This window comes from Thalassophryne amazonica, unplaced genomic scaffold, assembly GCF_902500255.1.
Source record: "Thalassophryne amazonica unplaced genomic scaffold, fThaAma1.1, whole genome shotgun sequence".
In the NCBI taxonomy this organism is placed as follows: Eukaryota; Metazoa; Chordata; class Actinopteri; order Batrachoidiformes; family Batrachoididae; genus Thalassophryne; species Thalassophryne amazonica.
Window position 1 is genome coordinate 68,871 of NW_022986322.1, and position 18,188 is coordinate 87,058.

Genomic DNA, 18,188 nt, shown 5'->3' on the forward strand with positions numbered 1-18,188 from the left:
ACAGACTTCTGTTAATGCTGGAAAAGACTCATCTCATGAATTATGACATATTTATTGTTTTTTTGAGCTTTGGTGACCCCAGGTCATAAATCATAGGCCCTAACCCTTTGATGTGACAACATATGTCCTCCTTCCTCCTATCAGAGCGTTTATGGACGACATGACAACCATAACATCTACAAAGGCATGCACCAGCCGCTTGTTGGATAAACACCAGGGTAACATCAGATGGGCACGAATGGAGATTAAACCAAAACAAATCCCGCACTATCTCCATCATTAAAGGCCAGTTCACCAACAAGAGGTTCCATATCAACGATGAGCCGATACCAATGATCCTGGAGAAACCCATTAAAAGTCTTGGGCATTGGTATAATGCAGAGCTCAAAGACTCCGATCAGGTGGAACAACTCAGGTGAGATACCATCAGTGGCCTCAAGCAAATGAACAGCACCGCTCTCCCTGGGGAGCTGAAGCTCTGGTGTTTTCAGTTTGGGCTGCTGCCACACTTCATGTGTCCAATTTCCATCTATGAGGTAACCCTATCCCATGCAAACCAGCTGCAGAGGTTGATAAATACACAGGTGAGGAAGTGGCTTGGGCTAACCAGATGCCTCAGTAGCAAAGGAGTGTACAGCAATGGAGCCCTCTCTCTTCCAATCTCAAGCCTAGTGGAGGAGTACAAATACTCCAAAGCCAGGATGGAAGTGACACTCACAGATTCCCAGGATCCCTTTGTCAGAGGTGCTGCTCCCACCTTAGCAACAGGGAGGAAGTGGAGGCCAGGGGCAGCACTGGCACAGGCAAAAACTGCACTGGGGCATGGAGATATAGTGGGCCGAGTTCAAACTGGCAGAGGGTGCTTAGGCTTGGGAGAAACAACACCCGTGTGGCAGAAGGCTACTCCAGTGGAACACCGGGCCCAGTGATAGAGGAGGTGCGCCACCAGAAGGAAGCGGATGGGTGTGGGAGGGCTGTGTCCCAGGCCAAGCAAGGCTGCTGGATGAAGTGGGATAGTATGGAGAGAAGGAAAATCACCTGGAGCGAGCTGTGGAACATGGAGTCCAATATGCTGAGCTTTACCATCACAGCCACATATGATGTCTTGCCCTCCCCAACTAACTTACATTTCTGGTTTGGAGAAGATCCGGCCTGTCTCCAGTGTGCTGCCCCAGCCACTCTTAAACACATCCTGGCGGTTGCAAGACTAGCCTTACTCAAGGCAGATACACCTGGCGCCACAACCAATTGTTTAAGTGCTTGGCGGCTGCACTGGAGGTTAAGAGGGTAACCACCAATGCCATGCCCTTAGAAACCAAAACTGCCTCCTGGCATCTAGCATCCTTCGTCCGGGAGGGGGAGAAGCACCCAGCCAATCGAGTGTCTCCAGACTCATGTCCACTGAATGCAGCCCGGGACTGGGAAATGCAGGTGGATCTGACTCAGAAACTTACCTTCCCATCAGAAATCGCAGCAACCAGCCTATGGCCAGACCTGGTCCTTTGGTCTGAATCCCCCCTACGTGTCTTCATTGTGGAGTTGACAGTCCCATGGGATGAAGCTGTTGATGAGGCATTCGAAAGGAAAAGGCTGCAATATGCTGTATGTTGTTTGTTGTTGTTGCCCATTCGGCTGCTCCTGTTTTGTGGTTGGGGTCGCCACAGCTGATACAGATCCGCATTGGTAATTGGCACAAGTTTTACGCCAGATGCCCTTCCTGACACAACTCCAGTTTTACCCGGAGAAACACACACAGCCACTTTCTGATATATATATATATATATATATATAGTATACACACACACACACACACACACACACAATATACAAGAGGTGGTGAGTCAAGCTCCCGGTATCCAAGTATCAATCACATTCATAATTGTCCTTCAAGTGCACAGCAGTCCTCAATAAAGCAGACGAGGGGTCCAGTCTGGTGGAGTCCAACAATGGGCACCATATTCTATAACACTGATCTAAATTGTCATGTATGGCTTGTTCCTGCTGAGGAAACTGAGGACTTTCCACATCAGCAAGGACATTTTAACTCTGGTCTATAAATCCCTCATTGAATCACTTCTTATTTTCAATATCTCATCCTGGTACAGTTTCCTCACTATCAAATCAAATCAAATCAATTTTATTTATATAGCGCCAAATCACAACAAACAGTTGCCCCAAGGCGCTTTATATTGTAAGGCAAAGCTATACAATAATTACAGAAAAACCCCAACGGTCAAAACGACCCCCTATGAGCAAGCACTTGGCGACAGTGGGAAGCAAAACTCCCTTTTAACAGGAAGAAACCTCCAGCAGAACCAGGTTCAGGGAGGGGCAGTCTTCTGATGGGACTGGTTGGGGCTGAGGGAGAGAACCAGGAAAAAGACATGCTGTGTTGTGTGGGCCGCTGAAGAGGAGGTACTGCTGGCCCACCACCACCAGAGGGCGCCCTGCCTGGAGTGCGGGCTCCAGGCACCAGAGGGCGCTGCCACCTTATGGGAGCAGCCTGGGTGACAGCTGTCACCCATCACTGGACACAGCTGTTCCACTCAGCACGGAGGTATATCAGTAGGACGGCGTCTCCACCTCAGTGCCGAGATATCGCCTTGAGTTTAAGGTAATCCTTCTCTGCAAACATATATTAAAGATTCTGATAAACCTTGCTAAACCTTTTCAGGACAGCTGATTACAGAAAGCAACTTGCTCGGATAAGTACTCACCTTTAATGCTGCAGCAGAGTACTGACGGGGTTATTGCCATCAGGCAGGCAGTATACAGTTCCTCTGGTCCGCAAAAGTATTTCCAAGAAATCTTTCATCTCCTCTGCTGTAGTAGGCCTTAGTAAGACCAGATAGATGCTTGCGCTGTCAATCAACCAATCATTTTTTTTCAGTGACGTTTTGTGTGAGTATTTCATGTGTTTTATGAGCCAGTTGTTGAAGAAGAATTTCTGTGACCTTTGTAGGGCAGACAATAAAGTTTATTCTATTCTATTCTGTGCTACTACTAAGGTATCAGAATCAGAATTGATTTATTGCTGTTGTGTGTTTGGGGGTTTGGCTGGATGCTTTTGTGTTGTTTTCTTTTCTTTGCTCTCCAGGTGGTATGCAAACTGGTTTTTGTCTGTGGAGAAGGTGCTGGCAGAAGAGTCCTTCACCCTCATCAGTATGATTTGCAGCACCTGTGGATGATGCTCACGTGCAAACTTAAAGACTTTCAGCTGAAGCAGATAATGAGATGGCGTTCTGCATTTAAGCCATGAGTGATTCAAGCAGAATTGCCGTGAACTCGACCTTGTGACGTTCGTTTGTGAGACGCTGAGGACCGCGCCTGGGTTTGACACATCGTGCCTGTGAAGGAGGATGGGTGAGGGACACATGCTGTCAGCACACATCAGAGGTGATTTGATTGTCTGAATAATTGTTAACAGTAATTTGGTATTTTGTTATGCAGTGTATTTGAACATTGATGAGAATGGTGCAGCTCGCTTCTCACGGCCGTGGCGTGCGGACTGATGATCCTCCACCTGTTGTGAGAAGCTGCTCATTTACATAAAGCTTAAATTCAGACCTGAATGTGTTGCTGATAGTGTGTGCCTTTGAAGGATATTAGTTGTAGCTGCTGACTTACCTCACCTTTTCCATCCTTCACAGAGTCAGTTTGTCGTGTCCACCTGGGGGGTGTTTGGCGGTGAATGTGAGTCCAGAAGCGTCGGGCTTCGATCCCTTTGGGCGCTGGAGAGCGCGCCGTCCTTCACTCCGCCAGACAAACGCACTTTATGTTGTACACTGAGTATTGCACAAGAGAGGGATAATAAAATTGTTTTGTTTTTTGGAACCGCTTTCTGGTTATTTAGCGCTGGGTTCAGTCAGATGCAGGTCCGCTCCTCAACCCGCGTCGACACATAACAGTAGTTCCCGGCCATTCTAAAATGGACCCAGTGGCAGAAGCGGTTCCATTTGCCGAAAGAGTTCAAGAACACTTGGAGAAAATATGGGAACAATTACAGCATCTCGCAAACCAAATTAAACAAACAGATGTCCGCGTTACGGAGCTTGCAGCGCAAGCCGTTCCGCTTCCTGCTGCTCCAGCTGCGGCACCATCGATACCGGTGCAGATAACTCCGTCACCCAGAGCTTCGGCTTCCGAACCGAGTATTTGTCATCCGGAGCCTTATGCGGGAAACGTTGAAGCCTGTGCTCCGTTTTTGATGCAATGTTCTCTGGTTTTTGCTCATACCGTTGCCCAACGGTTGCTGAATCTCAGGCAGGGGAGGCGGAGTGCGGCGGATTATTCTGTGGATTTCTGAATTTTTTCTGCTCAGTCCGGTTGGAATGCCGCAGCTTTAAGAGGAGTGTTTGTGGATGGTTTAAATGAGTCATTAAAAGACGAGCTAGCAGTCCGTGACGAACCAAAAGATTTAGATGAGCTAATATCTTTGGTTATTCGTCTAGATGATCGGATAAAGGAGCGTGGACGCGAGAGAGGGCAGACATCAGAGCGGGTCTTTTCATCTCGGGGCTTTCCCCGACACAGATCTGGGCTGCCTCTTCTTTGCCCCACTGAGACTCCTCCGACGGGACCTCTGGCTCCTCTTGCTGATGAGCCCATGCAGCTCGGACGAGCTGAAGCCACCATATTGCCCCGTCACATAAGCGTCAAGAAAAACAGTGATGACGTATCTCCAGGTGTTCTGGGACAGGCATAATAATGGACACAAAAAAAAAAAAATTATTTGGGCTGTTTTTGTTTTTTTGTAAGGGGTTATAAATTGTTTGGGGATTTAGAGGCGGTTCTGGTGGAGTGAACGACTGGCGGTTCGGAGCTCGGCTGGACTCAGTCAATCGTTGGTTTTTATTATTTGTATTTAGGTATTTTCTGTTTGGGATGGGGTCGTTTTGTTTTGTTGTTTTTTATTTCCCTGCTTCCCTAACCCCAACCTCACTCGCCCTAAGACTGTTCGTCTTGTGGGTTGTGGGGTGGTGCAGGTTGGTCACACTGAGTGTTCTCAGAAGACCTCTGCACCTAGGGGGGGTTGTCAGGGGCATTTTTTTGGGGTTTGGTTAGGACCCGGTTCCACTCCAGCCTCGGTGAGCCTTTGACCGTTCGTCATTGGTGTTACCGGGGTGTGGTGCAGTGGGAACATACCTCAGTCGGAGGGGTGGGCCGATCTGTTGCCATTCGCCATTTCGGTAGTTCCGCCCTCCCGATAGGCTGGTGGTATGGTCGGGTAGGGGCACCGGACGTAATTCCGGTTTTCCGCTGCGCTTTGGGGTTGGGGCCGGGTTAGTTTTTCCTGTTTCCTTCCCCGGCTTAGTAATTTTGTGCCGTTCGCCAAAATTGAGCCAACGAAGGGCTCTGGGAGTGATCTGAGGTCTTTCGGGGTGCTGGGGGAGGTAACAGGGTTTGTCGGTTGTTTTATTTGCCCCCGGGGTAGTTTAATGAAGTCCGCCGGGGGTTGGATTTTTGTGTTTCTTATGTTTCCTTCCAGGTTCCACCTCCAGGGTTGATGGGACGGTCCTGGCTTGTGGGGCCAACTAGCCAAGTGTGGCCGGGTCTGGGGTTCCTGGGTTGTGGGGAGGGTGCCTCCTGGGGTTGATGGTACGGTCCTCTGGGGGGCGCTGTTGCTCCATGTGTACCTGGGGGCCTCTGTGGGATTCCGGCTTTGGCTGTTTCTCCTGGAACTGGTGGTAAAGGTCTTCTGGGGGTGTTGGGCTCTGCAAGTCGTTCTGGGGGGGTTGTTTGTTATTTTTCTTTGTGAATTTGTGTTTGTATTGTGTTGTTGGGGCTGTGTTGGGTTGTTGGATTTGAGTGTTTTTCTTTTCTTCCCGGGGTTGGATGGGACGGTCCCCTGGGGAGGGTTTGGGTGGGTTTTGTGTTTTTCTTGTATGTTGGGTTGTATATGGGACTTTTTTGGGGTTTTGTGGATGCCAGCCGTGGTGACCTGTCCTGCCATCTGCGGTGGACCTTGGGAGTGTTACGCCGTCTGCTTCCTGACGTGAACCCCGGAGGGAGGTGCTGTTCTCGGGCCTGGTTTGTTCGGTCGCCGGGAGGCTTCCCGTTGATGGGGGGGTACTGTTGTGTGTTGGGGGGTTGGGCTGGACATTCTGGTGTTGTTTTCTTTTCTTTGCTCTCCAGGTGGTATGCAAACTGGTTTTTGTCTGTGGAAAAGGTGCTGGCAGAAGAGTCCTTCACCCTCATCAGCATGATATGCAGCACCTGTGGATGATGCTCACGTGCAAACTTAAAGACTTTCAGCTGAAGCAGATAATGAGATGGCGTTCTGCATTTAAGCCATGAGTGATTCAAGCAGAATTGCCGGGAACTCAACCTTGTGACGTTTGTTTGTGAGACGCTGAGGACCGCGCCTGGGTTTGACACATCGTGCCTGTGAAGGACGGGTGAGGGACACATGCTGTCAGCACACATCAGAGGTGATTGATTGTCTGAATACGTGTTAACAGTAATTTGGTATTTTGTTACGCAGTATATTTGAACATTGATGAGAATGGTGCAGCTCGCTTCTCACGGCCGTGGCGTGCGGACTGATGATCCTCCACCTGTTGTGAGAAGCTGCTCATTTACATAAAGCTTAAACTCAGACCTGAATGTGTTGCTGATAGTGTGTGCCTTTGAAGGATATTAGTTGTAGCTGTTGACTTACCTCACCTCTTCTATCCTTCACAGAGTCAGTTTGTCGTGTCCACCTGGGGGTGTTTGGCGGTGAACGTGAGTCCAGAAGCGCCGGGCTTCGATCCCTTTGGGCGCTGGAGAGCGCGCTGTCCTTCACTCCGCCAGACAAACGCACTTTTATGTTGTACACTGAGTATTGCACAAGAGGGGGAAAATAAACTTGTTTTGTTTTTTGGAACCGCTTTCTGGTTATTTAGCGCTGGGTTCAGTCAGACGCAGGTCCGCTCCTCAACCCGCATCGGCACATAACAATTGCAAAGTAAGTTTGCACATACAGGGAAGAAATTTGATCTGGTGTTGTTGGTGAATAAACAATAAGAAAAATAAAAGAAAAACACTTCTTTAAGAAGTAAAAGTGTCAAATAGTTAAACCTATATTCACTATTAAATAACTATAATGTAGTGGGATGGGACTATGCAATACCAGGTGATTGGAGTACAGGTGTACAGTACTTTTCAGTGCAGGGACGACCAATCTGTACTTTGTGGTAGTGGGGGGAGGCAGGGTAGGTAGGGGTCTCTGGCAGTCTTGCTGCAGACAGAAAGAAGCTGTTTTTGTGTCGAGGTTTTGGTGCTGATGGACCTCAGCTGTCTGCCAGAGGGTAGGGTGACAAAAGGTTTGTGTCTTGCGTGAGAGGGATTGGCCACTATCTTCTTCAGTAAAGTTAGAAAGGTATTCACAGATTTGAAGTTCACGGCTCAATAGATCTGAAGAGAAACATTATAGAAAAACAACCAACCGTAGTTTCTAACCTCAGGAAGGTAGACAACGAGCTACAACCTTATTTTTATCCATATGAGCCGTCCTCTGAACTGAAAAATGAACACTGATCTGAACGGGCAGGCGGCAGAGAACGGAAGCTTAGGGACCGTTTACAAAGTGCAAATATGAATAAAAAGACACCAGAAAATTATTGAATAAATCATTGTAATAAGGAGTGGCAGCTGGTCTGCTCTGTGTCAGCCTGATCCCGTCAGATCTCAGATCCCAGTTGGTGCACGGGGAGAAGAGTAGAGGGGAAAGAACAGCCTTGGGGGATCCCAAGGCACACATAAAAACATAATAAGAGCATCCAAATAGAATAAAAATAGACAAAATTGTGTCAAAGCAATTATGTGCAAAAAGCTGCCCTGAACAAGTACGTTTTTAACTTAGCTTTAAACAGAGGCAGGCTATTAATGGACCTCAGTTCAGGAGGTAATGCATTCCACAACTTAGGACCTGCTACTGCAAAAGAACGGTCACCCCATTGTTTGGACCTGGACCTGGGAACCTCCAGAAAGTCTTGGTCAGCAGACCGAAGTGCTCTGACAGGTTTGTGTGTTTTTAACAGGTCACATAAATAAGAAGGTGCGATGCCATTTACAGCTTTAAAAACAAATATTAACAGTTTAAAATCAACTCTAAAATGGACTGGAAGCCAGTGCAGGGAGTAAAGTACAGGAGTGATGTGGCTGTGCTTCCTGGTGTTGGTCAACAGGCGAGCAGCAGCATTCTGGACCAGTTGGAGTCGGTTTAGGGAGCCTTGAGTGATACCAACATAAAGTGCATTGCAATAGTCAATCTGGGAGCTGATAAAAGCATGCATAGCCTTTTCAAGGTCCTTTTGGCTTAGAAAGGGTTTGACTTTTGCCAGGAGTCTGAGCTGGAAAAAACTGGCTCTTACCACACTGTCAATTTGTTTCTCAAATTTTACACAGTCGTCAAACAGCACACCAAGGTTCCTTACCACAGCCCTACGATAAGGAGCCAGGGAGCCAAGATCTGGATCGGAGTTAGTTTTAGCTCCAAATAAAATTACTGGAACAACCACTGGGCCATCCTCAATTTCAACATGATCCAATATAGTAATGGGTCGACAGTGATCATCTGCTGACTGTTGTCGTGCCAAGAGTGCGAATGGCCACAACTTTTCTAAGTGCTATGCGAGTGGTGTTTGTGCTGAAGGACAGCTTTAGGAAAGGTAATTAAGGTGTTGAGTGGCAGAACTGCACCCTCTGCTGGCTAAAAGGAGCCTCTGCAGAGTTGGTAGATGCAGCAGGTGGACACATGTCAGACAAAGAGTTTGGGTTTTTGCTGTTTCTGTTGGGAGTTTTGATAGTGTGCGTTCAGAGACCAGTAAGTGTAGAGTTTATGGATATTTATGGCTTCATGTTATTCCTCATAGTTTATATATGTTGATGTTAATAGTTGCTAACAGTAAGAAGCCTCTCACGTGCTCATATTCTTGGTTGTTGTAAATTAATCTGAACGCTTAATTCTTTATTTTCATTGGTTGTTTATGACCAGGCATGCACATAACTGGTACTCATGGTGCTTGTACGTGCAAAAAATAAAAGATGCGCAGCAGAAAACACAAGGGAAGCAGATTGTAGGACAAGTGTTTCCTCTGTGTGCTGTCTGATGTGCATCAACGATTTTTTTAGCACACATGAGCATGATGAGTACCAGTTATGTGCACCCCTGTTTATGACTACAGTTAATCATATACACACTGTTCTGGTAACTGGTTCCTTTTATTCTCTGTTACAGAACCACACACACACACCTTTCACACAGCTTCAGCAAATCAACCATTCATTATCAGCAGTAAAGAAACTCAAAGAAGCGTCTGGACTTGTGCAGTCTTACCGATGCCCCCCCAGTGGTCACAATGATCTAATCCAGTGTAGCATACAGTCCTTACAGTAAACCGTCATAACAGTGTTCTCACAGCGCACACTCTGTCTTTCAGCCGCTGGTGTGTGCAAATAGTTGTAGCAACAGGTCAACGAGGTGTTGGAGGCAACTACAATTTCACGCCTCCCGCTTCATGCACACTTCATGTGCAGTTTGACCACATTCGTACTGTGTGTGAAGGGGCCCTTAAGAACGTCCGCCACCGGTGCTGTTGCCCAACAGGGTGCCGGTGGAAATTGGGCTACTGCTAGCTGAAGAAGGAGAAGAGGAGGAGAACGTGTCCACAGACAGCAGGAGAAGAGGAAAAGTAAAAGTGGGGACTTTGAATGTTGGCAGTCTGACTGGTAAAGGGAGAGAGCTGGCTGATATGATGGAGAGGAGAAAGGTAGATATATTAATGTGTGTGCAAGAGACCAAGTGGAAGGGAAGTGGTGCTGGGGTCATTTTAAAGAAGAGTATGTTAAGTGCATTTCGTTCTAATCCTTCACTGTCAAACCACAGAGAAAAAAGAGAAAAGAGGAATGAGCCAGAGAGTTGACGGATGACAAGATTTCTGTTGACAGGAGCTCCACTTTACGCTCCATTCACAGCCTTATAGGGAGAAAGGATCAACAGTTATGATCAATCTGACTTCAGATATTGAATCTACGTATCTGAATTGACATAAGCAGAAGTTTTCACGTCTTAAATGTAGATAACGGCGTTGGAATTGGCCAGAGAATCGACAGTGATACCAAGGGCAGAGCATGAATTCAACACTGACTGCAGAGCTTCAACCTTTCAAGATGGCGGCTCAGCGCTCCAGGTCACGTGACCAAAAGTCTGTGGGCGGTGCAGCCGTGGCCTTGGCGCATGCGCAGCCTGACCTGAGGTCAGCTCTTCCGTGTTGTGTTGATGACACAGTGTGACGATAAGCAGATCTCCGGTAAGTTTCTTCGCCTTTCCTTTTGCTAACCGGATTTTTAGAGTTTGTCGTGACCTGTACTCTGGTCTGGTTTCGGTATTGGTTCTTCATAGAGCCTGTCAGCCGAGCACAGCAGAACCCGGTAGTTTTTGACCAGGAAATCTAAACGGTAAAACATTTTCCGTAACGTTTACCGGTTAGCCTTTTCACAGTAAAAGCCATCACGTGACCTTATTTAATAATATGTATATAACGCGGACATGAACGAGCGAATCTCTTCAGCATCTCACCATGTCATTTAGGTCAAGGGATGGCTATTGATAAGATTTTATTGATATTAATGCCATTATCGACTCCACTTATTGATCCGATTCCTTTTCAATTTCCTTATCGATACTTGTGAATTTTCTGTGTACTAAAAGTAGGCTTTACAGGTTTTCTATCTCAACAACATTTTATTTTTATTTTATTTTTTATTTTATTTTGAGTACATAAATATGAAATTGGTCACTCAATCCTTAAACTCTGGACATAAAAAGAAATAAAATCTGTAGTTTTTGTCAAAAGCATTTCCTTTCAGACATTAATGGCACAAATGTCACTCCGTACCTCTGAGCTGAGCTCAGCCTGCTGCACGTCAGCATCTGTGTCGTTCATAAAGAACACAGGACGTCTCATTTTGGGAGGAAAAAAATGATTTAGTCTGTTGTAGTTTGTTGTCTGTGTTACAACGTTTGATTTAAAACGGTGATTTGTTTTGAAGTTAATATGTATAGGTTGTGGACATGAACGAGCGAAGCTCTTCAGCATCTCATTGTGTCATTTAGGTCCTTCAGACGTTTTTTGAGTAAATGCTTCAGGGGAGCATTAGCATGGCAAAAACCTTTCAGCTTCTGGAGGAGCTCTGCCCCCCATACTCTCCACCTTTTTAAGCATTTTTCTTTTTTTTTTTGCTTTTCAGCTGACCCCCCTCATTACAGCCCTCTTAACCCCCTGCCACTTTAAGCATTTTTTTTAAATGTAGATGTAAATTAATATTCAAAGTTTTCACCTAGTTGACAGTAGGGCTGTATAATATGGCCAAATTATTGTATTTCAATATTGTCATATAAATTGTCATGTAAATGTCACTTATATACCTGCTGTCCATATTCTTGAGCTGCTTAGGTGGGTAGTGAGAGTTCCCATGGGATAAAAAAGCTTTTCAACCTACTATCCCTGGTTCTCAAGACCAGGCACCTAAGTGGAAATACTCTTGTAGAGTTACACCTTAGATTTGGAATGTATAATAGAAGATATAACTTACTGAATTTTCATATCAATATGATATATGATATGACTATGATTTGACACAAAGTGCAGCAACAGTGAAAATTAAACCTTCTTAAACAAAACAGTAATAATATCACACTCATTTGTGAAAATTAAACCTTCTTAAACAAAACAGTAATAATATCACACTCATTTTACACTCATCATAAGGTTAGGATACTGTGCCCTCCAAAAGTATTGGAACACTTGGAATTTCACACATTTTAATTTGTTTATGTCATTTTAAATACAAGAAATACAAAAAAATAAAGAATAAAAATTTCAAAAAATTATCTTCCTCAAACTCAAACTGAAAGCAAATCTCTAAAACTTGATCAAACCTGTAAATAATAATCCGTTTTATTGCCAGTTTTCTTTAGAGAAGTCAGGGGATGGAAACATCAATTATGAAGAAATACAAAGGTTTCTTTCACCAAAACATCAAATCTAGTCTTTCATCTGAAATGTACTTTCTGTCAAATTGTAGCTGAACTTTCAGGTCTTCTTTTGAAGAAAATCCTCCTCTACACCACTTCATCAGGAAGCTGGATTATATATTTTTAATTAATTTCTATCAAGTTGTAGAGATTTGCTTTCAGTTTGAGGTAAGGAAGAAAATTTTAGAAAAAAATGTATTTGAAATGGAATAAACAACGTAAAATGTGTGAATTTTTCTCTCAAAAATTCTTGAAAGGGTAGTTGTAAAACAGCTAACTGATCATCTGCAGAGGAATGGTCTATTTGAAGAGTTTCAGTCAGGTTTTAGAATTCATCATAGTACAGAAACAGCATTAGTGAAGGTTACAAATGATCTTCTTAGGGCCTCGGACAGTGGACTCATCTCTGTGCTTGTTCTGTTAGACCTCAGTGCTGCTTTTGATACTGTTGACCATAAAATTTTATTACAGAGATTAGAGCATGCCATAGGTATTAAAGGCACTGCGCTGCGGTGGTTTGAATCATATTTGTCTAATAGATTACAATTTGTTCATGTAAATGGGGAATCTTCTTCACAGACTAAAGTTAATTATGGAGTTCCACAAGGTTCTGTGCTAGGACCAATTTTATTCACTTTATACATGCTTCCCTTAGGCAGTATTATTAGACGGTATCGCTTAAATTTTCATTGTTACGCAGATGATACCCAGCTTTATCTATCCATGAAGCCAGAGGACACACACCAATTAGCTAAACTGCAGGATTGTCTTACAGACATAAAGACATGGATGACCTCTAATTTCCTGCTTTTAAACTCAGATAAAACTGAAGTTATTGTACTTGGCCCCACAAATCTTAGAAACATGGTGTCTAACCAGATCCTTACTCTGGATGGCATTACCCTGACCTCTAGTAATACTGTGAGAAATCTTGGAGTCATTTTTGATCAGGATATGTCATTCAAAGCGCATATTAAACAAATATGTAGGACTGCTTTTTTGCATTTACGCAATATCTCTAAAATCAGAAAGGTCTTGTCTCAGAGTGATGCTGAAAAACTAATTCATGCATTTATTTCCTCTAGGCTGGACTAGTGTAATTCATTATTATCAGGTTGTCCTAAAAGTTCCCTAAAAAGCCTTCAGTTAATTCAAAATGCTGCAGCTAGAGTAATGACGGGGACTAGAAGGAGAGAGCATATCTCACCCATATTGGCCTCTCTTCATTGGCTTCCTGTTAATTCTAGAATAGAATTTAAAATTCTTCTTCTTACTTATAAGGTTTTGAATAATCAGGTCCCATCTTATCTTAGGGACCTCGTAGTACCATATCACCCCAATAGAGCGCTTCGCTCTCAGACTGCAGGCTTACTTGTAGTTCCTAGGGTTTGTAAGAGTAGAATGGGAGGCAGAGCCTTCAGCTTTCAGGCTCCTCTCCTGTGGAACCAGCTCCCAATTCAGATCAGGGAGACAGACACCCTCTCTACTTTTAAGATTAGGCTTAAAACTTTCCTTTTTGCTAAAGCTTATAGTTAGGGCTGGATCAGGTGACCCTGAACCATCCCTTAGTTATGCTGCTATAGACGTAGACTGCTGGGGGGTTCCCATGATGCACTGTTTCTTTCTCTTTTTGCTCTGTATGCACCACTCTGCATTTAATCATTAGTGATCGATCTCTGCTCCCCTCCACAGCATGTCTTTTTCCTGGTTCTCTCCCTCAGCCCCAACCAGTCCCAGCAGAAGACTGCCCCTCCCTGAGCCTGGTTCTGCTGGAGGTTTCTTCCTGTTAAAAGGGAGTTTTTCCTTCCCACTGTAGCCAAGTGCTTGCTCACAGGGGGTCGTTTTGACCGTTGGGGTTTTACATAATTATTGTATGGCCTTGCCTTACAATATAAAGCGCCTTGGGGCAACTGTTTGTTGTGATTTGGCGCTATATAAAAAAAATTGATTGATTGATTGATTGATTGAAATACCAAGTGTTCCAATACTTTTGAGATCAACTAAGAAACAGTGAGGAGCAGCATCTTACATCTCATATATAGCCTGATCATGGAGATTCCAAAAAGGTATAGTTTGGACTATCTGTGACTGAATGTTATGGAGTTATGAGGTTAACAGCAACAAGAATGGTGACAAAGGTCAGTTTCAGTTTGTACAGGGGTCAGAAGTTAAAGTTGCTCTATTAATTTTGCTCCAGCTGTATTTGTGCTTAATTTGATGCTTGTATCACCATTTGAAGGATTGTTTCAGTTATCTGCTGCACTAATAAGCCAACAGATTATGAACCAGCTACTGTCTGTTAGCTTAAACGTGTATATAAGACAACCCGAATTAAAGGAGAAATGCTGCTTTTAACAACCTGGACCTTATTTCTGTCATAAAATACGGTCGTTTACTCACCAATACGAGGGCTGTCAATAAAGTATAGGTCCTTTTTATTTTTTTCAAAAACTATATGGATTTCATTCATATGTTTTACATCAGACATGCTTGAACCCTCGTGCGCATGCGTGAGTTTTTCCACGCCTGTCGGTGACGTCATTCGCCTGTGAGCACTCCTTGTGGGAGGAGTCGTGCAGCCCCTCGTCAGAATTCCTTTGTCTGAGAAGTTGCTGAGAGACTGGTGCTTTGTTTGATCAAGCTTTTTTCTAAACCTGTGAGACACATCGAAGTGGACACGGTTCGAAAAATTAAGCTGGTTTTCGGTGAAAATTTTAACGGCTGATGAGAGATTTTGAGGTGATACTGTCGCTTTAAGGACTTCCCATGGAGCGAGACGTCGTGCAGCGCTCCCAGGCGCCGTCGTCAGCCTGTTTCAAGCTGAAAACCTCCACATTTCAGGCTCTATTGATCCAGGACGTCGTGAGAGAACAGAGAAGTTTCAGAAGAAGTCGGTTTCAGCATTTTATCCGGATATTCCACTGTTAAAGGAGATTTTTTTAATGAAAGACGTGCGGACGGGTCCGCGCGTCGGGACGCAGCCGGCACGGTGCGGCAGCACAGGAAAAACACCTCCGTGTTGATAACCATTTGTAAAATCCAGACGGCTTTTGATGGCTCCTTAAGGCTTCCAACGGAGGTGTTTTTCCTGTGGCGGAGCGTCGCGGCGGCTGCGAGCCGACGCTGCAAACACCTCCGTTGGAAGCCTTAAGGACAAGTTGGAACATGTCCAGCTGTTAAACAATTTCTCATATACTCACTCCACTGAAAGCCATCAAAAGCCGCCTGGATTTTACAAATGGTTATCAACACGGAGGTGTTTTTCCTGTGCTGCCGCACCGCGCCGGCTGCGTCCCGACGCGCGGACCCGTCCGCACGTCTTTCATTAAAAAAAATCTCCTTTAACAGTGGAATATCCGGATAAAATGCTGAAACCAACTTCTGAAACTCTGTTCTCTCACGACATCCTGGATCAATAGAGCCTGAAATGTGGAGGTTTTCAGCTTGAAACAGGCTGACGACGGCGCCTGGGAGTGCTGCACGACGTCTCGCACCATGGGAAGTCCTTAAAGCGACAGTATCACCTCAAAATCTCTCATCAGCCGTTAAAAATTTCACCGAAAACCAGCTTAATTTTTCGAACCGTGTCCACTTCGATGTGTCTCACAGGTTTAGAAAAAATTTTGATCAAACAAAGCGCCAGTCTCTCAGCAACTTCTCAGACAAAGGAATTCCGACGAGGGGCTGGACGACTCCTCCCACAAGGAGTGCTCACAGGCGAATGACGTCACCGACAGGCGTGGAAAAACTCACGCATGCGCACGAGGGTTCAAGCATGTCTGACGTAAAAACATATGAATGAAATCCATATAGTTTTTGAAAAAAATAAAAAGGAACTATACTTTATGGACAGCCCTCGTAAAAGTTTGGTGTGATTAGAAGTCCATAGTTCAAAGGACATGTTCAGTTCAAATCTGGAGCAAACATTTTTCTTCTTCTACTAAAGTGGATTAGAACTTTTTGTGGTACACAGCACCAACTACTGGACAGGAGGAACCTAGCAGTCAGTGTGACTCACTGATTTCAAAATGCAGCTCTTTCAACCAGACGTGTGGTGCCGTGACATGTCATTCATCTGTGTCCAGTCAGATTTCAGGGGAGTCCAGTGAAACCCCGTCCTCCGCTCTAGCGGCACCCATGCCAGGAAGTGTTCGACATTTGACATTTCCTGTTTCACTGTGACTGAAAATTTAGCACTTCCTGTTTGAGTGTGAGCTTGCCACTGAGTTCCCATGAGATTCCATGGGATCTCGTCTGTCAATCCAGGAAGTGTTTGACAGAACATTTCCTGTTTTACTGTTGACTTGAAATTTGGCACTTCCTGTTTAGGACACCCTGTACCATGAGTGAGCTACGTACCTCTGCATGATGCTTTGCTCATATTAATTCTGACCGGACTGTAACTTGACTCGGCAGAGAGCCGTGCAGCGTTTGGAGCTGTGTGAACAGAACGGAGGACGATTCTCCTTTCTTGCCCGCAACAAGACAGGAGTCCCAGTTAGTGACTTTAATCAGCACAAAATTGACTCACAGTTGATATATTTGAATGGCTTTGAGAGGGGTTAAGAAGCGGACTTGCTGCTTCTGAAAAGCAGGGAAGCAATAAACCAATGAAGCAGTGGGTCGGAGTGCTGCTTCATTGGTTCAAGCTTCAAGAACAGCTGCAGCAGAAGCGGGTGATTATAGAACCGCTGCAGGGTCTGTAATGATCATTTTCCTGACAAACACCCTCAAAAACAACAGCAGCTCTGAAGGACCGATAAGGGAATTCTTAAGCAGAAAGACTATTGATGTCGGTGGATCGACTCATTTCGTGCCATTTCCGGTTTGCGGCTTCATCTACCATCGATTTGTGGTTTTTTACAACAATTTTATCCCATTTGTGGCTTTTTCTCCAATGGGGCTGAATTTTTGTGCCATTACCAGTTTGTGCCTCTGTCTATCATACAGCGAGCTTTGTGCCGTGAAGCTCGTATAATGAAGGCAAAGCCTTTGACCGAGCAGCATTTTTCTATCAAGAAATATTGAAGTTGTTTGTTTGAAATACTGTAAAAATTGAAGATTCAATTGGGCAATATTATTTTAATAATTTTCTTCAGGGGTTGATGATTTAATTAAAAAAATGATATTTACACAACAAAAGATATTTATTCTCCTGACGTATGTGACACTGATAACATGTATAACAAGTATTAAATTGCAATTATAAATATACTGAGATATTTAAAGACAGTATTTAATGACAGTATCATTTTAATTCAATGAAACTATGAACAATGTAGAAATATTCATTACAGGACCTCTAATTATAGATAAACAACAAATTACAGCCCCAGTTTCAATGATTTGATTTGATTTATTTATTTATTTGAAACAGGGACAGTTGGGACGTTGTGTGAAATGTAAATAAAAACAGAATACAATGATTTTCAAATCCTCTTCAACCTATATTCAATTGAATACATCACAAAGACAAGATATTTAATGTTCAAACTGATAAACCTTAGTGTTTTTGTGCAAATATTTGCTCATTTTGAAATGGATGCCTGCAACACGTTTCCAAAAAGTTTGGACGGGGCAACAAAAGACTGGGAAAGTTGATGAATGTTCAAAGAACACCTGTTTGGAACATAATACATAATTAAAAACAAAAGTAAAAGAATAAAACAGATAAAAAATAAAAAAAATTCATAAGAAAGAGAATAAAAATAAATTTTAAGTGTTGACTTAAAAATGTCCACAGACTCCGACTGCCTCACGGTTGCAGGAAGACCGTGAGGCAGACTTTGTGAACAGTTGCATTAAAAATCGTCCCAACAGATTAAGAACAATGGTTCTCAACGTTCATTTGCAAGGAATTTAGGGATTCCATCATCTGTCCATAATATCAGAAGATTCAGAGAATCTGGAGTGCATTAAAAACTGCATTAAAAACCGACATCATTGTGTAAAGGATCTTACCGCGTGGGCTCAGGAACACTTCAGAAAACCATTGTCAGTTAACACAGTTCATTACTACATCTACAAGTGCAAGTTAAAACTCTTCCATGCAAAGTGAAAGCCAAACATCAACAACATCCAGAAACGCCGCCACCTTCTCTGGGCCTGAGCTCATTTGAAATGGACAGACACAAAGTGGAAAAGTGTGCTGTGGTCTGATGAGTCC

At 44.1% G+C, this 18,188-nt stretch overlaps 1 protein-coding gene across 1 annotated transcript in view; it reads left to right on the top strand.

Annotated features, from left to right (window-relative positions):
• Positions 1–10,238: 10,238 nt before the first annotated feature.
• The window catches only part of LOC117506057 (lethal(3)malignant brain tumor-like protein 4), a gene marked incomplete at its 3' end in the record, with an annotated part of 42,574 nt that continues 34,624 nt past the window's right edge, over positions 10,239–18,188 (top strand). Inside the window, exon 1 of the mRNA XM_034165582.1 lies at positions 10,239–10,295. The remainder of the gene's footprint in view (positions 10,296–18,188) is intronic.